We start from the raw sequence: 27442 nt of genomic DNA, 5'->3' as shown, positions 1-27442 counted from the left end.
GTCAAAAAGAAAGATGGATCTTTCAGAATGTGCATTGACTACAGGGATCTTAACAAGATAACAGTGAAGAACAGGTATCCTATACCCAGGATAGATGATTTGCTTGATGAGCTTAAGGGGGCTCGATTCTTCACGAAGATTGATTTGAGATCAGGGTATCATCAGATTCGCATGAGAGAGGGTGATGAGGTCAAGACTGCTTTTAGGACTGATCGTGGGCTTTACCATTTCTTGGTGATGCCATTCGGCCTTACAAACGCTCCAGCTACCTTTCAAAGCCTGATGAATAAGATTCTACAACCTTTCCTCTTTCAGTTTGTCTTGGTATTCTTCGATGACATTTTGATCTACAGCAAGACTTTTCAGGATCATTTGTCGCATATGAGGAAAGTTTTTGATGTGTTGAGACATCATAGGCTTTTTGCTAAGGAGAAGAAGTGTTCTTTCATGCAGACTGAAGTGGAATACTTGGGACATATAGTCAGTGAAAAAGGAATACAGGCTGATCCCAAGAAGGTGCAATGCATAAAAGATTGGCCAACGCCTACTACTACTACCTCTCTTAGAGGATTTCTTGGTCTATCTTCATTCTATCGCAGATTTATAAAGCATTATGCGGCAATTGCAGCCCCTTTAACTGACAGGTTGAAGAAAGAGGCTTTCTTTTGGGATTCTCTTGCAGATAGCAGCTTCAACCAGTTAAAGGAATTACTTACCTCCGCTCCTATTCTTGTATGCCCGGATTTCTCTAAAGAGTTTACTATACAATGTGATGCTAGTGGCCGTGGCATTGGGGCTGTTTTGCTTCAGGAGCATGGAGTAATTGCATTTGAAAGCCGTAAGCTTACTGATAAGGAGATGGCCATGAATGTTTATGATCAGGAAATGTTGGCTATTTTGCATGCAATCAAGAAATGGCACCATTACTTATATGGCAGCCGATTCAGAGTGCATAGTGATCATCGCGTACTCAAGTATTTCCTTACTCAGTCAAATCTTACTCCAAAGCAACGACGATGGGTAGCAACATTACAAAATTATGACTTTGACATCACTCATACAAGGGGCAAAGATAACATAGTGGCTGATTCTCTCTCTCGTATGTGGGCCTGCAAAGTATCAGCCATGACGGAATTACATAGTGATTGGATTGAAGAGCTACAAGAGGCATATCTCTTAGATGAGGAATTCAGCCAAATCTTTCAGAAATTACAGCAAGGTCTCATGGAAGAAAACTCGCACTACCAGCTTAAAAATGGTCTTATTTGGTGGAAGGGCAAGATTGTTATTCCTTCTACTTCTTCCTTCAAGCGAAAAATTATGGAGGAGATGCATTCTTCGCCTTTAGTTGGACACTTGGGAGTTTTCAAGACTTATGACAGGATCAGCAAGAGCTTTTATTGGAAAGGACTGTGGAAAGATGTCAAGGACTTCGTTATGAAGTGTATGCCTTGTCAGCAAAATAAGGATAGCACCCATAAGCCAGGAGGTTTATTGCAGCCATTGCCTATTCCTACGGGTAAATGGACTCATATTACTATGGACTTTATCACTGGCTTACCTACTACCAAGAAGGGGTGGAATAGCATTTATGTGGTGGTTGACAGACTCACCAAAGCAGCTCATTTTATCCCAACAAAAATTCAGTTTACTGCTTCTCAGGTGGCCAACCAGTTTATGGAGCATATTTTCAGATTGCATGGATTACCGCAGGTGATTGTCCATGATAGGGACTCAAAGTTTATGAGTAACTCTTGGCAAGCGGTATTTACATCTATGGGTACCAAGTTGGCTCCATCTACGGCTTATCATCCCCAAACTGATGGACAGACAGAGAGAGTTAATAAATGGTTGGAGACTTATCTTCGCCATTTTTGCTATGATGTCCAAACCTCATGGGATTCTTGGTTACACCTGGCTGAGTTTGCTTATAATAATTCCACTCATGCGAGCATAGGAGTTTCACCCTTTGAGGCTTTGTATGGTTACAAGGTGCCCCTACCCACAATCATTTTTAACGAAAAGATCAACCCTCATGGGAAGGAAGAGTTGGATAGAATGCAGACCCTTCTTCAGCAATGCAAGGTGAATCTAAGGAAGGCTCAAGATCAGATGAAGATGTATGCTGATGAGAAGAGGAGGCCTTTAGAGTTCCAGGAAGGAGAGCTGGTTTTGTTGAAGGTGCCCAAATCCAAGTATTCTACATTGAAAGATGGATCCAGTAATAAGCTTGCCCACAGATTCTATGGCCCTTACAGGATCCTTAAGCGGATTGGAGATTTGGCATACAGACTAGAGCTTCCCTCTTCTACAAAGATTCATAACGTCTTCCATGTTAGTCAGCTCAAGCCCTATTATGGTGATCCAGTGGATTTAGTTGATGAGCTGCCACCTATTGATGAAGATGGTATTGTTCAGTACATCCCAGAGGCTGTTATAGGTCAGCGTGAAAAGAAGCTTCGATCACGTTCTATTGTGGAATATTTGATTAAATGGAGAGGTTTACCCTCTGAAGAGGCTTCTTGGAGACCTGATTCAATATTGGATGAGTATCCATACTTGAAGGATACATTAGTGGCTGAAGCCTATTGCTTATGGAGCTAGTATTGGTGCAGACTGGTTCAGGACAGCACGCTGTTTTAGAACAGTTTTTGTCGTACTTCATTTTCAGAATTGAGCTATCTACATGAGCTTAAAGTACTCTTCAAGAGCTTCGTTTTGATATGTGGTACACTTCATTTGGACACTTCTATCAAAAGTTATGGCTGATTTGGTCCAGCAGGGACTGTTATTCCAGCAAGCTGTCTACTTTCTTCTGGAACTATTTGTTGAAGATTCTATGGCTCCAATGGCTTCTAAGGTTCTTCAAATCATGTATATAGCAGGGTCCACTTTTCGTACTTCAAATTCAGCCCTTGTAATGATAAATTCTTCACTCATTCCCTATTTGTTAAGCTGTAAAACAGAGTAGTACTCTGTTCTATCCATCTTTTTTTTAGCTCTTTCTAGTTTTGTTTTTGGGGACAAAAACTTTTGGGAAGGGATGGATTGTAAGAAGCTGGGAATACTTAGAATGTTAATAATATGCCATGTCACACTGACACTGGTATATAAGGAGAGAAGTTGTAATTTTTCACATCTTTTTGACATATCAATACAATTACAATCTTTCTCTCCCTTCTTGCTCCAAGCTTCCATGGCTTCTTCATCTTTCCTGTCTTTCTCTCTCCAATTCTAGTCTTTCTCTCTCCTCGTCACTCTATTTCTCTCTCTTCCTGCAGTCTTTCTCTCTCCTCTGCAGTCTTTCTCTCTCCTCTTTCTCTCTCCCTAGTTCTCTCTCTGACACTATTGTGCTAAACTAACTGGTCACTCATGCTAAACTAGTTGTATTCTTCTATTGTGTTCGAGAGCATCAAGCAACATTAGGAAAAAAATGAACTCATAAATGGGCCTTTTAGCCCCCCCCTCTCCTCCTTAAAATAAGGAAAAGAGGAGAGAAGAATAGTAAAATAATCCTCCTCTCTTTTCACTTTTGCAATCTCATTTCTTCTTTTTTATATTATCTACAAACTAGATATACTCAGATTCCTTCTCTCTCCTCATTCAAGAAGTCTTTTTCAACCAAATTTTATATTCAAAAAGGAGTTAGTTATGGGAGTGTGGTGCTTCGTTTTCAATGCAAAATGATTAGTAGATACGAGGTAATTGATTTTTTAATCGAGAACAAAAAAAAAAGAAAATTCGAAAGTCTCTTTTAAGATATTTTGGGGATTTTTTATATTCTAGCTTTTGGTCAAAAAACAAACCAACTGGTCAAATTTCATGTTTTTTGGAGATGTTTTTGGAGGCAAAATAGAAATATCTAAAATACGAAAAGTATTGGACATCCCTACCCTCTGAGCTATTTCCCCCCATATCTATACTCTCTCATGGCTCTATTGTGACCTCTTCTCTATGTTTACCTTCATTAACAGAGTGCATTACTTACCCCCTCCTTTCCCTTGGCACCTTTGTGTGCCTCTCTATGCATCTCCACTCTACCTCTTGTGACAACCAAGTAGGCTCCCCGTTTCTACTAATAGTAAAATGAATATAGGAAATAAGGAGCTGCATATTGAGGTAGAGATTGAATATGCCCCATTATTCAAAAGAACCCAGCGTACCAGTATCAACCCTCAGGTTTTGCAGAGTTACATGAAAATGGGATTGAAACATGTAGATTTGTGGGTTGATGGGGAAATCTACCCAATTGACCCCTTAAACAATAGACCTTCAACTTTCTCACGAATCACAAATTTGCTGAAGTATGTGTGCGAGGGTGTAAATGGGTTACTTGGTTATACTAGGTGGCTCAATGATCAAGTGTTCAAAGTATTTACAGCTTGCCAAGCAACCATAAAAAATTGCCATGATATGATCGCTGCACATCAACTTCATATACAACAGCTCATAGGACAAGTGGTACAACTGAATGACAATATAATTCAACAAAACAATCAAATTATTTCAATGCATGACACTATCCATGACATTGGTATCTCATATGAGGAGGCAAAGGCACAATTGGACAACTTGAGAAAGATCAACAGCAAGCTAACATAGGAGCACAAACGAAAGAAGAAGCCAATCAATGAGTTAATTGTGAATACTAGCTAGTGGAAGCGACGTATCAAAGCATGTAAGATAGCTCAGAAAGAGAACCTAGGTGAGGGTGAGATTGGATTGTGTATTAGTAGATTGCCGAAGACAAGAACATTGGAAAACACTTTGAGCAATCCTAAGTTTAAGGCTATGAAGGAAAAGGTGATTCAGTGCACATTAAAAGATGTGTCAAATGAGTTCTCAGTTGTGGATGCACAATCTATTTGTGACAGGGCCGGCATTAGCACAATGATTTACTCGAAGATATTCAAAGGTGTGAAGATTGGGTTTGGTCATATGCTAAAGAGAAACAGAATTGTGCCTCTTCCTCAACCTTCAAAGTTAATAGAGGCCCGACGGCAACTTAATACAAAGGTTTTGGAGTTGATAGGAGATCCCATGCATGTTCAATGTGTGGAAACACTAAAGGTTGGGACCAAAAATGCATATGAGGTGAAGTTCACCGAACTCAATAATTATTATTTAGATTTGAACAAAGGTGCAGTCAGCAATGGTAATGTACTACAATATGTCTGTTGAGGAATGTAATGGTAAATTACAGTTTGTTATAAAATTAGATAAAAGTGAGGTCGTCAAAGGAGTAAAACTTGAAAGACTTAGTGTAACTCTAATGAATAGAGCTTTACAATTTGACAAGAACAACCCAACAAACTTTAGTGTTCAATCTGAGCACCATGTGTGGTGGCTCGCTGTATTTGAAGTTCCTAAGGAAACATTTGAGGTGCTGCAGCTACTCTTTATGCACACAAGCATTCCAAGCATCATTGATCGTTAGGAACATGGTGAGATGCTCTCGATTAAAGGGTATGGTCAATACTTGGTTGAATGGTATCTTGCAGGAGACTTGAAAACTTAAAAATGCATGTGTGGAATCTCCAATGGTGCAAATACAAAGAATCCATGTCTATATTTCTTGATAAAGAGGGTGGGAGGAAATGATGGAAAGAAGAATTGGCGAAAGGTGACAAGTGCTGCACTGATGCGCAATATAGAAGATCCCACTTGGAAGCCTATCTTCAACATTCCCTAGGATCATATTCACATTTTTTCATTGCATGCTTTTGTCAGAATCATGGAGAAACTTGTATAATTATACATTTTCTTTGCTTATAGGATGCAACCAGAAAAAGAAGCCATTGCAAAATGTAGGAATGTGGAGCGAGTGCTATCAAAAATTGGGCTACACAAGCATCAAGTGATGATTGAAAAAGATGAGAAGAGATAAGGAAAATCTGATAACTTTCCAAAAAAGCATTGCTTTGGAGGAGCAAAGGCTCGGAAGTTTCTCTCAGTACCCATCAATGAGGAAGGGAATGTCATGGTTCGTAGGCCATAGGACTACGATGGGTGGAAAAAGTTACATTTTGCAGTTCGTGATCAAAGTAATGGAGGAAAAACATGATTGGCCAAAGCTAAGGTTTGGATAAGTCTTAACAAATTGGCTCCCTTACTTTGCAAGATGGTGTTTAACAATGAAGATAAGCAAGAATTTATCAATGATGTGCATAGCTTCTACGAAAACATGGTGGAAGCATGGGGCAAAAGCTCTATCACGCATTACATGGTGCATACTAAGTTAATATTTTAAAATTGTATGAATTGTATAAACTATTGAGCATAGTTTTACTCATATGTGACATGTGTCCTTGTAGCATATCCTTGAGGCACATGGGCCATACTTTGCAGAAAAGGGAAGCATCGGAATTTGGTCCACACAAGGGATGGAAAATTCACTAGAGCCCCAAGAGGAACACCAAGGAAAAGGGGATTCTACTGCTAGAAAATCTATCTTGTAACATCAACAAGCTTTTCTTTCATTCTTTTTTGATGACCAAAACAAAGAAAACAGTAAATCTTCACGCAGCATCATAGTAGATATCTCCCACAGATTTGATAGAATCAACCATAATCTTCAACGTCTTCATAGAATACTTAAATAGAATAAGGAACACAAAATAATACACCATTTTTTAATGAAAATCAATCACATAGTATTCATCTTCAATGTCTTTATAGTTTTCTCTCTCAATCTCTCATATATAGTTACACTATTTTGATAGAATTGGCTATCTTTGGCTTTGTTTCTCTCTCTCTCTCTCTCAATAGTACATCATCTCCTCACTACAATACTCTAATAATGACTCTCAATAATCCTTCTTAGGTCATGGATGCACCTCCCAAGAGGTATGTCTGATGTGAAGAGGCACTAGAACCACTACAGTGTCTCTTCACAACTCACTACTATCACTGTCACTCTAGTCTTCTCTTCCCTCTTCAGCAGTAGCTGCTTCTTCCATTTGTTTTAGCTCTTTTGAACTTAGATTCATCCTTTCCAAAAGTTAAAAAACTTTCCCAAAGTCACACTTACAGAAGATCTATAGAACAGTACAGTACACGACCAGAGCAAATACAAAACAATTATAGAGTAGAGACAGAGGCTCTATAGTAGGTTTACAGAGGGTTACAAAAGGTCATTAGAACCTCATAAATCATACTAAAACCATTCCAAACTATCAAAACTATTCAATAAGCTTCCAAAAGATTTCAATCTTCATCAATCATCAATCCATGCTTCATACAGAAGAAAATCGGAACAAAATAGAAGCTATACAGAACCAATCAGAACCTATCAGAACATCACAGAGCTTCATATCTCTACTAAGAATCATCATAAACTTCCAAAATATAATAAATATCATCCAAAACACTCTCAAAAACTTCCATTAACAACCATACATCACTCTAAATCCATCAAAAATCAATCATTCAATCCTCAAAAACAACAAAAATCAGTAAAAAATTCAGTCTTTTTTCACTCTCAACATATCCCCACACTTAGAAAGGAAGCGTCCTCGCGACCTAAGGAAAAGAAGAATATAAGTTCATTAAAGAGTTCAATTTTTATATTCTTCAGTATCTTCAACAATCTCTCCAAACCATGACCCTAACTTATCACCTGTATCTCTAGAAAAGAATACTTCTAAAGGAAAGCTTCGTTATTAATTAACACATCTGATAATCAATAAAAAGTCATAACAAATTTGTAAAGGATATAAGAGGTTCTTCTTTAGCTTTCCACCATAGGCATGCCATCCACCATCAATAGTTTGAAAAGAGCTCTCGAATAAATTATTCAACCAGCACGAACTCATCACATACAATTATTACAACACAAACACTAAACACAACCATCTGAATGACACCTCCAAAAAGAGAGATATATATAACTAAGAATCATCCAAAATACATTGCAAAGGCATCAATGAAGGTGATTCCTTTTGAAGGCTTGGTGGTTTTGAAAACGATCCATGGAGAAGGACTCATCCACAAATGTCTTTGGAGGATTTTGAAAGAACTGAAGGCAGCTTATCCTTTCTAGCAAAACAAAGTATCTGCTAGATAGACATAGGGCATGAAAATATAGGACATCCAACTGTTGGGAATCAATGTTCACATTGACATTAATACAAAGCTTTTGAATGGCCTTTTGATCGTTATGGGAATGCATGTGCATGTATGCTAGATACCAAGCAAAATGAGCTATCAATCTCACTGAAGGATCTAGAGATTGTGAATATTGGTGAGCAAAATGAAGGTAATTCTGGGATGTTTGACTAGCAGTTGTCTAGTCCTCTTCTTCTTGGAATCTGAGGGGGTTGAGAAATAGAAGTGGCAGGAGATGGAAGAGGAATAAGTAAAAGAGGATGAAGAGATGGGTAGGCAAAATCATAAAAGGAGAAACAATCTAAAGGAGTGGCTGCAAAATTTAAGTGAATCAGTTAGGAAAGGTGTCAATTGATAAATAAGAAAAGTAGAAGATATATGGATAGATGGAGAAGGGCATGGTGGAGAAGGGGAAAAAACTCGATCTTCAATGAAAGAACAATAGGTAAATATAGGAATTTGAGGAAAACCCTGAGGTTGGAAAAGAAGAGGTAAGATAGCTGTTGCTGAGTTGGATTGATAAAGGGAAAGATAAGTATCATAGCGATGGGCCATTTGCTGGTAGTACAATAGGTTAGGAGAACAGAGGGACCGAAAACAGATCATCTCTGATAGGCATTAAAAAAAAAGAATCAAATGGATGGTTCTTGGAAAGATAAGCTAGGAGATTCACCCTTAGTTGGTTAATGCTCTGCACATAAGTAGAAGTTGTATTCTGATGTTGATTCAGGACCACAGAATCAATCATTGAATGCCATGAATTGTTAGGGCAAGTTTCCACTTTAGAAGAATAACACTGGAACATGTCTTCTATCCTCAACTCCAAATAGTTTATAGCTTGTAAAACCACATCCCCCACATACCAGGCCAGATCTACAGCATTTGAAATCAACAGATGACCTCGTAGATACATGTAAGATAGCAACATGGTATCCGTCGTCACAGAATCTTCAAAAACCATACGGACAACTTCTGTCAGCAAATTAGGAGACGAAGCCCCACTCCAACCATCCTCTGGAAGAGGGAGATCCATCGTTGAAAGCTTCATAGAGAAGGCCAACTTCTGCACAACTGATAGTGGACAAAGAAAGAATGGTCTAGAGGAACATACTCCTAAAAGTGCTCAAATGTAGACCATAACAAATCCATCCGAGACTGCAATTTTTTCACTTTATCTTGAAATAACGGACACAATGTGGCATGTCTCTGGAGAACTGCCAAGTCCTGCTGAGATATAGAAGGATGAATAGGAATATTGGGGCTTGGAGGAATGGATCGTGACTGTGCCAGTTGGCCTTGCAACTGATTAATCTAGGAAGCTTGTGATTCCAATGTATTATGAGCAGTTTGCAAAGATGACAGTTTTGTATCTAAAAGAGTCTGAAACTCTTGAGCTTCTTTGGACATTCTCTCTTTCTCCTTCGAGACTCTAGTGACCTTTGACTGAGCTTCTGCTAACTGAACTTCAAAGAATATATTTCTTCTCTCTGGGTCTCAATCATTTGGGTCTCCTACTCCATTTGCTTAAACAGATCAGCAAGAGTGTCTTTAGTAGAGGCTAACTCTGAGGTTGCCTTATGCAACTGGTCTTTGGACTGCATCAACTCTTCATAGAAAGAAACGTATAGCTGTTGAACACAAACTATCATTGAAAGTTCAATCGAACTCTGGATGTCATTACAAAGGAATGGAATGGCATCTCCTAACACTAAACTATTCAGTGAAGGGACTCATATTTCCAGAGAACCCTCTCTATGTGCCCTGAATAAATTATTGTATGTAAGGTAGGCAGGGAGATCACTGCTAGATGTAGCAGGGATTGTGACTGAAGGAAGGACTGAGGGAGTTTTATCTGCCACATGCTTCAAGTGCTTCCATTGAATGACCAATGGAGGAGGGGAATCAAGATCCTCTATGTCAATAGGTTCTGACTCTTCTGAAGGTGGAGGGGGAGGTACTGGATTAGATGGAGGAGGTGGTAACACACCCTTCTTAAGGCCTGAGTATGTCAAGAAAGCATATAAGTAGGAACCATAAGTGACATTTGTGACATTTCCTCTAGTCACTTTGACAAAATGTTGGTCCATCTTCGTAAGCAGGTAAGTACTCCTATCAATGGCCATCCCTTTTAACACCATCCTGGAATCTGTGAAGAGTTCTTTGGACAAATAATGGGATGGTGTTTTGGTAGGCATAAACTTGTCTTGGAGGAACTAGCAGACTAACTTCCAAAGAGGATCAGTGATCATGGAAAAAGACACTCAGGAAGTGTTAATCACTTTCTTGACATCCAGAATCTCTTTAGTCTGCTTCTGTAATAGCTTGATAATCTTATCATTGGAGAATAATTATTTGGATGTAACAAAGGGTTCTCCTTTGTAGGGAAGAGATAAAGCCTTCCCTAACCCTCTAGGTGTCAATACCATGGAAGCACCATGAACCAGGCCCGACTTCTTACTGTATGATGCAAGAAACTCATCACACAGGGATGGATTGTCTGGAATCAAAGGGAGTGAAGCACCCACGAAAGTTGCAAGTCCTACTTTTCGCTGTAGGCTCAAAAGCCAGTAGGGAAGAATAATCCCTATTGATCAACCGGACATACTGGATAGGAGAAGGAGCGTGAGGTGCCATTCAAATGGAAAATACACACACCACAAACACAGACAATCACAGAGAATGCCTGCAAAACAACCAAAATAGCTATAAAAAATAAATCAATCAAAACAAGGACACACACACAGACGTAACTAGCCAATTGACCACCCCAAACAACCCACATCCTAGAGAAAATTCGACATGACCTCTACACATATGCGACTGAAAACTTCATGCGATGCAACAAAGAGGCACCCAAGACCTCATATCAGGCAAAAAAGAAAGAAAAACTTCAAATTGCATCCATAATCATATTAGATGAGCAAACCATTATACCTTAAAAACCTAATCAGGACCTAACCATAACTTTGACCAACAATTTCAGCTAAGAGGACTTTACGTGTCCATCCCACGAAGCGTGTTTATTAAAAGGAAAAAAAAGTGCAGTGAGGGGAAATGGTTTTAATGAAGGTTTATTTTAAGAAATTATTAACAATGGGTGATATTTTATTAGGTTATAAACTTTAATAAGAAAACGATGGTTCATTCTTAAAATTTTAATAACAAATTATTAGGGTGAAGCGGTGCTTTAACAAAACCCGAACTACGATTCCCAGACTGGGGTCTCTGAATGAAAATTTATTAATTAAAAATTAAAAGTGATGTGGAGTGCTTTTTTGTCAGCGTGTGCTTTTTAGTGACGGCTGGTTCATTTTTATTAAAAATTAAGGTGCCTCTAAAGCGCACGTAGCGTGTGCAAAGTGAATGACTATTTGATTTTTAATTATTAGAAACTATGTGTTTAGCACGAGAGCGCGTAAAAAAGTGAGTGAATATAGTTCATTTTAGCAATTAACTGTGGTTAAGGGATAACGAAAATGAATAAAGCACAAAAAATAAATACATAGTAGGGGTGTGTATGCAATAGACTTAAGGCGCACTGAGTAGTCTCAAATGTAAGGAATCCAGTCAAAAAAGTAAAAACCACTGACTAGAAGAAAGAAAGCACCTTAGTGTGTTTGTTTTATTTTTATTTGTTATTTGTTATTTTTTTAAAAAAAAGTATATTTTAGGTGTGTTTGTATTGTGTATAGTGTTTGGTTTTTTTTTCTCTTCGTTTTTTTGTTTTTTTTAAATGATTAAAATAGAATATAGGACACACAAATATGGTGTGAAGTGTAAGGGTGGAATTTCAGCAATCCAACAAGTTTCAACAATGTATTTTAATTTATCCATGATTTTTTAGCTTTTTTTTGGAATTTAAAATGAATTTTCATGAGGTGAAGTATTAAATTTAGGATTTTGGATTTAAATAATACTTTGGCCATCTATGGAAGCATTTCAATTAAGAATTTATCGACAAAATGAGAAAGGGGATTTGTGAAATTTTTTGATTTTTTTTTTGAAATATTTTTGAATTTTTACCAAATTTTAATGAATTTTGCTCATTTTTCATGTATTTTTGAAAGAGTTTTGAAGTTTTAAATTTTTTGCAAGTTATTTTCTTGAATTACCACTTTAAAAAATAGTGCAAATGATTTTAGCAATGTTGGAAAATTTTTAGGAATTTTTGTACAATTTATTTGGATTTTTAATGAATTTTAATGAATTTTTAAAGTTTTTTTGTGTTTTATGTTTATTTTTATGTGTTTTTATATATTTTTCGGGTTTGGAAATTAAAAGGCGGTACCCGAGCTGCGTATTAACAATGGAGGATGACTGCGTGTGAACGGCTGATTGCAACACAGCACCGCACGGACAAGTCGAAGGCGCATCCTCATGCGTGAAGGTCCGCTAGCAGCTCACGAACACGTGCGCGCACGACGGGGGAACAAAGGAGGAAGAGGGGCAAAGGGGCAAAAACGGGGGCTAACATGGGGAAAAACGATGGTTAGGAGAGGGGAGGGAAAAAAAAAAGGGGATTGAAGGTAGGGTAGGAAACTTAGGTGATTAACAGAATTAAGGTGAGTAAGTTAAGAAAGGTAGGTTAAGGGAAGTGAGTTAAGTAACCTAAGGGAATTAGGCTAGTAACCTAAGTTAATTAGGTTAGTGTAGTAAGTTAAGTTAATTAGGTTAGTGTAGTAAGTTAAATAAGGTTAAGTTAGTGTAGACTAACCAAGGGGAGAAGGAAAGTGGTGAATGGTGTGGTGGCGGCTGGGGAAGAGGAGAGGAGGAGAGGAGATTTGGGCGGGGCGACAGAGGAGGAGGGAAAGATGGCGGGGGCAACGAGGAGGATAGGGAGGAGATGGCAAGGGCACGGACGGAAAGGGAGGAGGGAGTCGCAGGGTGCGAGGCGAGGAGGATAGGGAGGAGATGGTGGGGGCGCGGGCGAGGAGGATAGCGAGGAGATGGCAAGGGCGACGAGGAGGATAGGGAGGTGAGAGTCGTAGGGTGCGAGGTGAGGAGGATGGCACGCCGCGTGAAGAAGAAGAGGATGAAACGGCACACGGTGCGTAGGTAAGACTTTTCTTTTGTGAATGGCATTTTTGTTTGTCCCGGTTTATTTGGTTTTATTTGTTGAGTGGTTGTTGTGTTTTTTCTCTTTTGCTGTGTATTTTTGTGTGTGTGAATTTGTTTTGTGTTGTTTGTTTATTTAAAAAAAATTGGTGGTGGTGGTTTGGTTTTGGTGGGTTTTATTATTATTATTATTATTTTGTGTTATTAATTACGTGGGTGGGTTGTGTAATGAGGTATTATTAGTTGTTGTTTTGTTTTGTTTTTGTTTTTTTTGTAATATATTTTGTTTAAGTTTTTTTATTAATATGATTTTTTTTCTTTGTTTTGTGTGGGTGTGTTTGTTTTATTTTATTTTTGTTATTTTTGAGTTTTTTGTTTAAATTTTATTGTTTTGCTTGTGTTGTGTTTGTGTTTGTTGTTTAAAAAAATAAAAATAAAATGTGGAAAGTGTTATGATTGTTTTTTTTTTTGTTTTTTTAAAAATTATGTGTTTGTTTGGGTTTTGTTTTTGTTTTGTTTTCTTTGTTGTTTTTGTTTTTGTGGGTAGTTGTGATTTTGATGGTTATGATGATTAGAAAAAAAATGAGCACACCCCCATCTCGTGTACATGCGCGGGGCGGGGGTACAAAAAATTTGCAATAGCGAGATTAGACGGGGCAAGGGTGGCACTCGCGAGCCACAGACGCCACGGGGGCGTCCTGAGGCGCGTAAAACCAAAAACAAGCACGTTCACGCGCGACACGAGAAACACGGCCACACGGCAAAAATGAAGAAAAATTAATTAAACTCAAACCGCACGTCGAATCGAAAAACTGTTAAAAGGAAAAATGTGTCGGAAAATGAGGGAAAAATGATGGAAAAAGGCAACACAGGTTCCAGGGCAAAATCAGGGTGTTCACATGGAAAAAACACAAGAAACAAGCTCGAAAACACTTACGTATATTAATATCAAAAAATCCACGCGTCTGAACGAAGTGAAAAAAGCAAGAAAAATGTGCAGAACAATGTGTCCAATAACCCTATCATGGCAAAACACAGTTCCGATCAAGGTAGGACACGTTCACAGGGGAAAAACCCCAAAAACAGACCTGAAAATAGACTCGAAAATTAATACGAGAAAAACCGTGCATTAGAATAGAGGACAGTAAAAAGGAAAAATATCTAAAAGAAAGGGATTCATAGGGCTAGTGCATCAAAACTCAGGTTGGGGGGAATTAGGAGGGGTTCACATGAAAAATACATGAAAAACACACTTGAAAACACTTAGAAAAATTAATAACTAAAAATCCGACAGTCGAAAAAGGGGGAAGGAAAACAGAAAAAGTGGAGAAAAGAGTGGCAGGATACGATTGCCAAATCAAACTGAAATCCCCGTGCAAATAGGACATGTTCACATGAAAAAATGTGAAAAATAGGTACGAAAAATGCCCAAAAATCTGTAAAAATTAATAACGGATAGACCGTGCATCCGAAGGACACAGAGTAAGAATGAAAAATGTCAGGGGGAATGGGAGTCACAGGGCTGGTGCATCAAATCATGGTTCCGAAGCAATAAAGATGCATTTACATGGAAAACCGTCCAATTTACGGGAATTGCTTAAAAAATTAATAACTCAAGACCTGTTTGTCAGAACAGGGGTTGGAAAAAAGGAAAAATGGGCAATTCAAAGGAACAAACAGGGCTGTAAGGTTAGATGTGGATTCTGGGGAATGTAGGATGTGTTCACATGAAATAGCATGAAAACAAAGGACAAAAGAAAATAGAGAAGGAACGACCCCAAGGGAGGGGGGAAAGTAGACGGGGGGTGGATAAGGGACCCCATCAGGGTAAAATAAAGTCATGGAAGAGATGCATGATCATAGCAGGGTATAGACATGGGGGTATGCAACATAGACGTGCAGGGACGGGTCCCCACACTTAAAACTTAGCAAGAATGGTAAACCGAACATCAAGGACCTAGTACCACACATCAGCCCAACCACGAATGTCCCCATACTTAAGACATGACCATCACTGAGAAACAGAAGGTATAGGGTTAAAAAAACTTGGCCCATATTGCCAAGGAGCAATGTTGACTATCGAGATTGCGTCTTGTATCGTTGTCAGCTGCAAGAGGTACCAAGGTATCTTCACAGCACACATCCAACGTCCTTCATGGTAGGGACCACGTGGCAGCACCCAAGAAGGGAGCTGGTTGAAGAAATCGTAGGAATTTCGTCGATGACGAGGGATATTGCACTCAACTCACGATCACTCAAATGAAATGAAAGAGTAGTCACTCGCCCCATTACTAACATCACTTGAGGAAATAATGATGAAACCCAGAGCTCATACCCAGTTTAGGAATCGAAAAAGGAATGGTGCAGAGAGAGTATGCTAGGGTGCACAATTAATGGTGCATTAGTGCGTCCAACTCGTCTGGCATAGGTGCAAGGATCTTCATGTCGGTTGTTGTTGTCATCAAGATCTTGAAGACGAGGCGTACCCAGGGAGGTAGCCTACAAATCTCTTACTTCAATGATTTGTAAGAAAGGTCGGATGTTAAGAAGGATAGACGGATTGATATTGCAGAGACAGCGTGCCAAGGAAGGTGGCTTCAAATGACTTGTTGAAAAGGTTATGTTGATGAATCAGCTATCTTGAACTACGCGGTGTTATCACCTTTTCCAGAGTGAGCTTCGTGTCCAAGGGTGTTTCCACCTTTTCTTGGAACGAGGTCTATTATGGCAGCGAATCTCTTCCTTTTCTCCCATAACAGTTTTGTTTGTTTTGTTTTTTGTTTGTTTGTTTGTTTTTTTTTTCATTAAGAAAGAGAATGGTAGAAATACCATGTGTTAGGACCAACCTCGCCACCGTTGTTGGATCAGATGAGAAGAGAATAAGGTCGGGTTGAGAGGTATCTCAGTGAGGGGCCAGCAAAACGAAACCGCCTCATGAGGAGAATCATAAGGGCTATCAGAAGCACAAAGAAAAGGACGGTGCGACGCCCAAAAGGGAGAGGGTAGGTCGACTGTGATTCTCAAGATCCCCAGGGAGGGAAGTACTTCTTCAAACGATAGCCATTGATTAGGAAGGGATCATCAGAGGCATCAACGATTTGCACTTGAACAAAGCCATTAGGATTGACAGCAAGTACTTTGTATGGGCCCATCCACCATTGTTGAAGCTTGCCATGAAACTTGCCAAATCTCGAATCATAGGCTAGGACAAGATCACCTTCTTTGAACTCCTTGTGCTTGATGAAACTATCATGATAGGATTTGCGTCGTGCTTGAGTGGTTTCTATGTCAAGTTTGTGGGAGAGAAGGAAGGAGTCTCACTTGTAGCTTTCTTGCTTGCACAATGGGGGAATACACACAAAGATGGAGGCTGAAAACAGTTTTCCTCTTCTTAGTTGTGTAAGCCAAAAAGAAGTCAAGTACAAAAGAAATAGAAGAACCCTATATATGGGTTTCAAACCAAACTCAACTAACTAAGGTGGCATACTAACTGAGCCACGAACTAGAGTAGATAAGGATAGCTGTCATCTAGCTATTATTCATGAGCGGTGTACCAACCGCATCTGCACAACTGACAAGTCGGTGACATAAATGCACAACGGTCACCCTGGCATATCACGAGTGGAGCTCGATATCTCAACACTCCTCCTCAAGCTCAATCCCAATTCCTGCACACCAAGCAGGTCTCTGAACTTGCGCAGCTTCTCTGCGCCCAATGCCTTCGTAAATATGTCAGCTACCTGATCCTCTGTGCTGACATAAACTAGATCAATAAGACCTAGTAAAACTCTCTCTCGCACATAGTGATAATGCACCTCAATGTGCTTTGTTCTAGCATGATAGACTGGGTTATTTGCCAAGTGTATACTACTCATGTTGTCACAATAAATGACAACTGGCCCATCTGTAGACTGATGCATATCATAAAGTAGCTTATGCAACCAAGCTACCTCACATACAGCCATTGCTGCACCCCTGTACTCAGCCTCTGTGCTTGACAAGGCAACTGTAGGTTGTTTCTTGCTGCTCCAAGTGACTGCAGCACTCCCAAAAGAGAACACATATCCACTCGTAGATCGTCTATCAGAAATACTACCAGCCCAATCAACATCAGTGTATCCATGCAACTGTATCTGAACCCCAGTCTCATAAAGTAGTCCATACTGCAATGTGGACTTCACATACCTGAGTATACGTCTAGCTGCATCCAAATGCGGTTTCCGTGGAGCCTGCATAAACTGACTTACCAATCCAACAGCATAGCTCAAATCTGGCCTGGTAATAGTCATATAAATCAAACTTCCTACTATGCATCTGTACATAGTAGGGTCTTCCAGAAGTTTACCTGCATCTGCACTCAGCTTCACATTCTGCTCCAAAGGAACTGAAATAGGCTTACAGCCTGTCATCCCATATTTGGACAGCATGTCCAATCCATACTGCCTCTACAAGAGCTGTAGCCCACTTGGTGATCTAATCACCTCAATGCCCAAGAAATAACGCAGCTCTCCCAAATCCTTCATCTCAAACTTCTACTTCAATAGGATTTTCACATGAAGGATATCTTCATCACTGTCACATGTCATAATCAAATCATCAACATAAATGACAAGTAGCATAATACCTTTCTCTGTTTTTCTCACATAAAGTGAGAAATCTGCCTTGGAAATCTGAAAGCCAATAGTGACAAGATACTGTCCTATCTTGTCAGACCATGCTCTAGGTGCTTGCTTCAATCCATACAAGGCTTTCTTCAACCTGCAAACAAACTCAGGATGAACAGCACGCACATAACCTGGTGGCTGCTCCATATAGACCTCTTCTTGCAAATCACCATGCAAGAAGGCATTCTTTACATCCATCTGATGTAAAGACCATTCCTTTGATGCAGCCATAGCAATGAGTGCTCTTACGGTTGCCATCCTTGTAACCGGACTGAATGTTTCTTCATAATCAGTGCCATATGTTTGTGCATACCCCTTGACTACCAATCTTGCCTTGTATCTGTTCACAGAACCATCTGCATTGTGCTTCACCTTATAAACCCACTTATAGCCAATTGCATTCTTACCTTTAGGCAAGGGTACCAATTCCCATGTAGCATTTGCTTCCAAGGCATCCATTTCTTCATCCATGGCTTTCTCCCATTTTTCTTTTCCCATGGCTTGCTCAAAAGAAGTGGGTTCTGGTTCCTGTATCACTTTGACCATATATGCATAGTGAATGGCTGTAAATCCATCATATTTCAGCCTATCCACAGGATACCTAGCTCTGGTAGACCTACGCAAAGTAGGTTCACTCCCAGGTGCTCTCAAAACATCCCTGGTCTTTCTTACTCCAGGTGTAACAATAGAAGGAATACCCAACTCATCATCAATGTTTGTTCTGAGCCACTGGATTCACCATCCACATAAGAGTGACCTGCATTCACATCAAACATGGGCTGATTTACCTTCTCTTTTCCTTTTCGTGATACCTGAATACCACTATCTGCATTGCTTTGAGAAGATTCTCCTGATCTCAATCTGCCTGTCCATGGCAAAGAATGTGAACCACTTCTAGAGGACGCTCCAGGTCCACTAATATCTTGTGATTACTGCTGTGAATTCTGTGCAGCATTATCATTTTGTGCATCTACATTATCAATCACATTTACTGATTTATACCAGCTACTCATCTCATCAAAAACAACATCTCTGCTCACTGTAAACTTACGAGTAGAGGGGTTATAGCATCTATACCCTTTCTGCTGCAGAGAGTAACCAATAAAGATGCACTTCTCAGCTTTTGAATCCAACTTGGATCTCAACTCATCTGGCACATGAACATAGGCAATGCAACCAAAAATCTTCAAATGAGAAATATCTGGTTTCCTACCAGTATACCTCTCCTCTGGAGTCATCCCATGTATTGCTACAGTGGGAGTCCTGTTGATTATGTAGACTGCTGTGGCAATTGCTTTAGCCCAGTAAAAATATGGCAAGTCTTTTTCATTGAGCATGGCACGAGATACCTCTCCAATATGCCTGTTTTTCCTTTCTGCAATTCCACTTTGTTGTGGGGTATGACTGCATGAATATTGCTGCTTTATGCCATGCTCCTGTAGGAACCATGCAAACTCATTTGAGAGGTACTCTCCCCCTCCATCTGACCTTAGGCATTTTATTTGCATGCCTGTTTCTTTTTCAACCATAGCTTTAAGAGCTTTGAAATGCCCAAAAACTTCACTTTTCTTTTTCATAAAATACACCCAAACTTTTCTGCTATAATGATCAATAAAAGTGACAAAATAATGACAGCCTCCAAGAGATGCAGCTTTAGTAGTCCACACATCAGAGTGGATTAATTCCAATGGCTTCTTACTCTCTTGAACATGTCTAGGAAATGGTTTCCTTGCCTGTTTTCCAAATTGACAGGCTTCACATACCTTATGTATTTCTGCAACCTTGAATTTAGGCAATCCTGCAACAATATTTTGGGCCTGCATTGATTTGAGTCGCTGTACATTAACATGACCAATGCGTTTATGCCAGATATCAATATCTGCAACTACACCGGTCCCATGTGCAAACATTGTTGCACTCAATTCAGGCATGTCTGCATCCAATGTAAACATTCTGCCCTTCTTTTTTCCTTTTGCTATCAAGCGACCTTTATTTTTCATATCCTCAACAAAGCATCCATGAGGATTAAATCTGATTTGCAAGCCCTGCTCAACCATTTGACCAATAGAAACCAGATTCTTGGTGATATTCGGGACATGAAATACATCGGACAAGTATTTCTTTTTCCCATCCTGCATAGACAAAGGAATTTTTCCAATCTGCACAATAGGATGTGCAGTATCATCACCAGTCTCCACAAATCCTGGTTTTTCCATTTTCCTTGCATCCTCCATCCATTCTGCATGACCTGTCATGTGGTTTGATGCACCTGAGTCAACATACCATACATCATTGCTTTCTTCTGCACTTGTCACAGAATTGTTCATGTGCTGCACCATAAACAAATGCTCATTTCTGTCATCACCCTGTCTACTAGAAGATGCATAATTCCCTTGTTGCAATTTTCCATTCATGATGTTATTCTGCTTTTTATAGCAGTCTTTAGCCATATGACCCATTTTACCACAGTAGTAGCATTCAACATTACTGTTTGCATTTTGGCCTCTTTGCCATCCACCACGACCTCTTTAGCTCCCCCTGCCTCTAGAGTTACCACGTCCTCCTCCATAGGACTGGTTTTCTTGAGTTTGTTGCATATTGTAATTTCTACCATGGCCTCCAGATCGGCCTCCTCTACCTCTGCCTCTACCTCTTCCAGCATTTGAGTAGAAGACAGCTTCCTTTGAAGTTCCTCCTGAAGAAGATGCACCACCATTTCTCTGCTCCTCAGAAATTAGAAGAGCAATCAACTCCTCAAAATCAGGAAATCTTTCACGAACTGAAATGGATGTCCGAAACTGTACATAATCCTTTCCTAGACCATTCAAGGTCACAGAAACTAAATCATCATCTTCCACTGGCGACCCAATAGAAGCAAGTGCATCTGCAATCTTCTTCACCTTCATGTGGTAGTCATTGATGCTCATATTTTCTCTTTGCACATTATACAACTCTTGCTTGAGCTGCATTTTCCTGGCTTGCGTATTTGTGCTATACATTTTTGACAAAGTATCCCATGCCTCCTTTGGCGTACTTGCATCCTGAATATACACAATCATAGAGTTTGAAATGCTGATAGACAGCCAATACATAACTTTCCTGGCTCTCTCATGCCATGCTTTAAATGCCTGCATTTGCTGTTGATTGGAAACATCAGGAAGAACTGGTTCTTCTTCATTTCCTGCAACAAATTCCCAATATCTTTTTCCCATAAGGAAATTCGTCATTCTAAACTTCCATGCTTGGAAGTTATTCTTATCAAGCTTTTCAGTTACAATCTGTGAAAGAGAATCAGACGCCATTACAGAACACTGCAAAAAATTCTGTCACTGCAAAAAACACAGCTTCACCCTCACAAGGGAAAATCTGCAAAACTGGTGAAAGTGGTATTTGACCACACAGTCACTTCCTAGTGATGATTTTGCATATACAGGAACCAAGGATGATTATGTAACTCCCAATGTCTCTGCACACAAGCATACGATGCAATTTCTGTGGTAACTTTTCACCGACCTGTAGAACAGTGGCCGCACATCATAAAACAGGGCTTCTTCCTGAGTGCGTGTAGAAAACTTCCGCCTCCAAAACAGGCCCCGAAATGGCCTCAAATATTGTCCTCTTGCTTCACCGCGAAGGGCGTCTCAACCTGAGACAATGCACTCTTGCAATTTTCGGCTGTGCTACCTGCAGAGATCTACTCCCAAAACAGAAAATGAAAGCAACACTGCTCCTCTTACTAGAAAACCGCGAGCTTGGCTTGCTTTCTTGAGCTCCTTACCACGAACAAGGCTCTGATACCATGTCAAGATTGTGGAAGAGAAGGAAGGAGTCTCACTTGTAGCTTTCTTGCTTGCACAATGGGGGAATACACACAAAGGTGGAGGCTGAAAACAGTTTTCCTTTTCTTAGTTGTGTAAGCCAAAAAGAAGTCAAGTACAAAAGAAATAGAAGAACCCTATATATGGGTTTCAAACCAAACTCAACTAACTAAGGTGGCATACTAACTGAGCCACGAACTAGAGTAGATAAGGATAGCTGTCATCTAGCTATTATTCATGAGCGGTGTACCAACTACATCTGCACAACTGACAAGTCGGTGACATAAATGCACAACGGTCACCCTGGCATATCACGAGTGGAGCTCGATATCTCAACATTCTATGCACTATAGGGCCATCTGCCGTATCTCATCCAAGCATTCCATGTGCAGAAGATGGCATTGTAGTGACTCATCATCTCCCAAGCGTTCTTTAACTTCCACTCGCAAAGAGGGCAATTCCAGTTCAATAGGGAAGACGACTTCTGTACCATACACTAGCTGGAAAGGGGTCTGCCCTGTAGCTACCTTATGGAAGGTTCTGTATGCCCAGAGGGCCTTTGTAAGTCGATCATCCTAGTCGTGACGATGTGCGGCAATCGTTCTTATAAGGATCAAGCAGAGGATGCAATTGGTGACTTCAACTTGGCTGTTGGCTCTAGGGTAATAAGGAGTGGCCTTGCGATGGCGGATCTTATATAGCTCGGTCAGCTCCTCCATGATTTTGTTAAGAAAATGAGTACCTCTATCACTTAACAGCTCGAGGGGACTGCCAAAACGGGTGATAATATTCTCGTACATGAATAGGGCTACACTGTTACCATCGTCCCGCTTCAGGGCTTTAGCTTCACACCACTTTGTGACATAATCGGTACACACTAAGATGTATCTGTTCTGCTTTCATCTGGTAGGTGGATCAATGGGATCCTCAAAATCAATCCCCCACTTCTCAAACGGCTTTAGGGGAAGAATGAGTTGCAGTGGCATGGCACTTGTTTTGGTGGGTTTCCCCATTCGTTGACAAGAATCACATCTCTTGCAGTAGTCATATGCATCCTTGTGGAGGATCGGCCACCAGTATCCTGCTAACAGAGCCTTCCTAGCTGTTGCTTCCCTTGTGAAGTGTCCACCACATGGTTCATCATGGCATGCTTTCAATACTATGCCAATTTCATCCCCTGCAACACATATTCACAATACTTCATCTTTGCCTCTCTTGTACAATGCACCGCCTAGCAAGGTGTAGGGGGCTGATTCTAACAGAAGCTTCTTCTTCTCACCACTTGAGATGCCAGGAGGATATTGTTGAGTTGCCAGGAGATTGGCTATGTCTGCATACCAGGGAGTAATTGTTTCAACTAGAAACAAAAAAGCATCAGGAAGGTCAGGATCATCATGTTCCTCTTCTTCTGTTTGTTGAGGGATCCGTGATAGATGATCAACTAGGTCATGGGAATGGCCAGGCTTAGTGACTACTTCAAAATCGAACTCCTAGAATAGGAGTAACCATCTCATCAGTCGTCCTTTAACATCTGCTTTGTTCATTAGGAAGGACAAGGCTTCATGATCCACGTAGAACTTGAAATGCGTTGACAGTAGATAGTGTCGAAACTTCTCTAGTATAAATACCATTGCCAAGCACTCAAGCTCTGTCACTATATAGTTCCGTTCCCTATCAGTGACCTTCCAGCTTGCATAATAAATTGTTTGATCTAATTTAGAAAGGCCCTTTTGACATAGGATATCACCTAGCCCTTCAACTGATGCATTTGTGTCACATGGAACTCCTTTGTCTAGTCAGGAGGCTGCAAGATAGGTGCTTGGATAAGGCACTATTTTAGGGTATTAAAGGCTTCTTCACAGTTCATCAGTCCAAAGGAAATCTGCATCTTTTCTTAGGAGCTTGTGCAGAGGGTCTGCCTTGTTTGCAAAGTGTGCAATCAATCTTTTGTAGTAGCCCACATGGCCAATAAATCCTCTCAATTGCTAGAGGTTTGTTGGTGCTATTTAAGGGATAATCTTCTCAATCTTTGCCGCATTTGCTGCAATCTCTTGTGCAAAGACAATATGGCCCAGAAGAAGAACTCCTGATGAGACAACAAAGACACATTTGTCGAGGTTGAAAGAAATCCCATACTCTCGGCATCTGTCAAAACATTGCTCTAGGTGTCCCCAGTGCTCACAGATCAAACTATAGACACAAAAGTCATAAAGATATACCTCAATGAAATCATGAAGATGATTCTAGAAGGCAGCCATCATTACTCGTTGGACGATGGCAGGAGCATTACACAGCCCAAATGGCATCACTCTATAGGCATAGGTCCCTCATTCTGTGGTGAAGGTTGTTTTGGATTAGTCCTCTTCTACAATTTGGACTTGGTTATATCCGCTGAATCCATCCAAGAGGGAATACAACTCATGGCATGCCACTATGTCCAATAGTTGGTCTGTAAAAGGGATAGGGAAATGATCTTTCTTCGTCTTCGAGTTCAGCTTTAAAAAATCTACATATATTTGAAGTTTCTCGTTCTTCTTGGGTACTACCACAATGGGCGAAACCCATTCACTGTTAGCCACGAGATAAATGAACTCGGATTCAAGAAGTTTCAATAATTCTGCCTTCACCAGAGCAGAATAATTAAGATTCATATGCCTTTGTCTTTGCCTTACTGGTTTGGCATCAGGCTCTAGGTCAATGTGATGTTGGCATACTGTGGGATCAATCCCCTTTAGGTCTTTGTACGACCAAGCAAACACGTCTAAGTTCTCTTTGAGTAGGTCTTGCAGGACCACTAGTATTGAGACCCACTTTCAAGTGACGTTCAGTACCCTCAGTATCTAGGAACGTCACTTGTTTTTCACCTTCCACTTCGCAGATAAATGTCCCATGGATGACTTCTGGATAAAGACTCTTTCAAGAGAGTAGTGTCCTTATCTGATGTTCCACTAGAACCAGTGTCCTCCTTCTGAAGAGATGACTCATTCATCTCTTGAGGTTGCTGGAAGGGTATCAGAGCTCTGTTTGCTTCTGTGTGACTGGAAATTTCTTCTGGACTTAGGTATTCATCTTCAAAGGATGCGTCCAAGAATGTCACATAGCACGGACCTTCTAGGGGCCGTGGCTCTGAGGGCTTTAGCTTCTGTTGACAAGGGGCATCATCATCACTTTTCTCTCGACTGAATGGACAGGGAGACAGGAGTCACTGGTGAACTTAATTTTTATGCTTTTAATCCATTGCTTATACAGATTCTGCATACTTTGTGGTCGATTGGTCAACCCAAATGGAACCATGGTCATTTCATCCAACACCCTAAGATCTTTAGCCTCTGAGTTCTCTGTAGGGACATCAACAAGATCATCCACTATTAGAGGAAATTCTTCATCTGCACTTTCATAACCTGCCTCATTTTCTTCCTCATCATTTTCATCCTCTTCCTCTGGAGACTCTGTCTCTGCTTCTGTAGAGGCTCTGTAGGAGAAGAACATATCTTCTGCCTCTGCATCTGCTTCTGATTGTGCTTCTGTTCCCGTTACAGTCACTGTCTTTGTGATTGTCTCTAGTTTTGTATATGCTCTATATCTGCTTTGTCTCTGCTCTGTCTTTGTTATTGCTTCTGTGACTGTCTCTGTATCTGTTATTGCTCAATATTTGTTTTGCCTTTGTTCTGTCTCTGCGACTGTCATGTAACAAGGAGAACAATATATCCATGCTTCTATTTCACTGTCAGAGGTAATTTCAGAAGTTAATTCTAGTTGAGGCAGGAGGTATTCTCCCATGGACAATGACTTTTCTTCCCTTGGTAGTTGGCTTACAGTGCCCACTATTAGGGACTATGCCTCTGTTTTCTTGGGACAGTTCTGTTTAACAGCCTCTTCATTTCCTTATGTACCATCTGTTACCTCGTTGGAGGAGTCAGTTATGACTTCAATGGATGTGGATCCATTTCCTTTTTGCGATCCATACAACTTCAACACCACTTTGTTGGGTCCTTTGCCTAGGGTTAGGGTTCCTTTAAACCAATCCGTCCTGGCTCTTGCTTCAAAAAGCCAAGGTCTTTCCAATAGCAGAGGGTATTGTCAAGATTGTGGGAGAGAAGGAAGGAGTCTCGCTTGAAGCTTTCTTGCTTGCACAATGGGGGAAGACACACAAGGGTGGAGGCTGAAAACAGTTTTTCTCTTCTTAGTTGTGTAAGCCAAAAGAACTCAAGTACAAAGAAAATAGAAGAACCCTCTATATGGGTCTCAAACCAAACTCAACTAACTAAGGTGGCATACTAACTGAGCCACGAACTAGAGTAGATAAGGATAGCTATCATGTAGCTATTATTCATGGGCGGTGTACCAACCGCATCTGCAACTAACACGTCGGTGACATAAATGCACAACGGTCACCCTGGCGTATCACGAGTGGAGCTCGATATCTCAACACTCCCCCTCGAGCTCAATCCCAATTCTTGCACACCAAGCAGGTCTCTGAACTTGCGCAACTTCTCTGCGCCCAATGCCTTCGTGAATATGTCAGCTACCTGATCCTCTGTGCTGACATAAACTAGATCAATAAGACCTAGTAAAACCCTCTCTCGCACATAGTGATAATGCACCTCAATGTGCTTTGTTCTAGCATGATAGACTGGGTTATTTGCCAAGTGTATACTACTCATGTTGTCACAATAAATGACAACTGGCCCATCTGTAGACTGATGCATATCATAAAGTAGCTTATGCAACCAAGCTACCTCACATGCAGCCATTGCTGCACCCCTGTACTCAGCCTCTGTGCTCGACAAGGCAACTGTAGGTTGTTTCTTGCTGCTCCAAGTGACTGCAGCACTCCCAAAAGAGAATACATATCCACTGGTAGATCGTCTATCAGAAATACTACCAGCCCAATCAGCATCAGTGTATCCATGCAACTGTATCTGAACCCCAGTCTCATAAAATAGTCCATACTGCAATGTGGACTTCACATACCTAAGTATGCGTCTAGCCGCATCCAAATGTGGTTTCCTTGGAGCCTGCATAAACTGACTTACCAATCCAACAGCATAGCTCAAATCTGGCCTGGTAATAGTCATATAAATCAAACTTCCTACTATGCGTCTGTACATAGTAGGGTCTTCTAGAAGCTCACCTGCGTCTGTGCTCAGCTTCACATTTTGCTCCAAAGGAACTAAAATAGGCTTACAGCCTGTCATCCCATATTTGGACAGCATGTCCAATCCATACTGCCTCTGCAAGAGCTGTATCCCACTTGGTGATCTAATCACCTCAATGCCCAAGAAATAACGCAGCTCTCCCAAATCCTTCATCTCAAACTTCTGCTTCAATAGCATTTTCACATGAAGGATATCTTCATCACTGTCACCTGTCATAATCAAATCATCAACATAAATGACAAGCAGCATAATACCTTTCTCTGTTTTTCTCACATAAAGTGAGAAATCTGCCTTGGAAATCTGAAAGCCAATAGTGACAAGATACTGTCCTATCTTGTCAGACCATGCTCTAGGTGCTTGCTTCAAGCCATACAAGGCTTTCTTCAACCTGCAAACAAACTCAGGATGAACAGCATGCACATAACCTGGTGGCTGCTCCATATAGACCTCTTCTTGCAAATCACCATGCAAGAATGCATTCTTTACATCCATCTGATGTAAAGACCATCCCTTTGATGCAGCCATAGCAATGACTGCTCTTACGGTTGCCATCCTTGCAACCGGACTAAATGTTTCTTCATAGTCAATGCCATATGTTTGTGCATACCCCTTGACTACTAATCTTGCCTTGTATCTGTTC

The sequence above is a fragment of the Lygodium microphyllum genome, chromosome 28 (assembly GCF_053477565.2).
Source record: "Lygodium microphyllum isolate KBCC chromosome 28, Lygodium_microphyllum_v1.1.10, whole genome shotgun sequence".
NCBI lineage: Eukaryota > Viridiplantae > Streptophyta > Polypodiopsida > Schizaeales > Lygodiaceae > Lygodium > Lygodium microphyllum.
The sequence above is the reverse complement of the archived record's forward strand: the minus strand, read 5'-3'. Positions refer to the sequence as shown.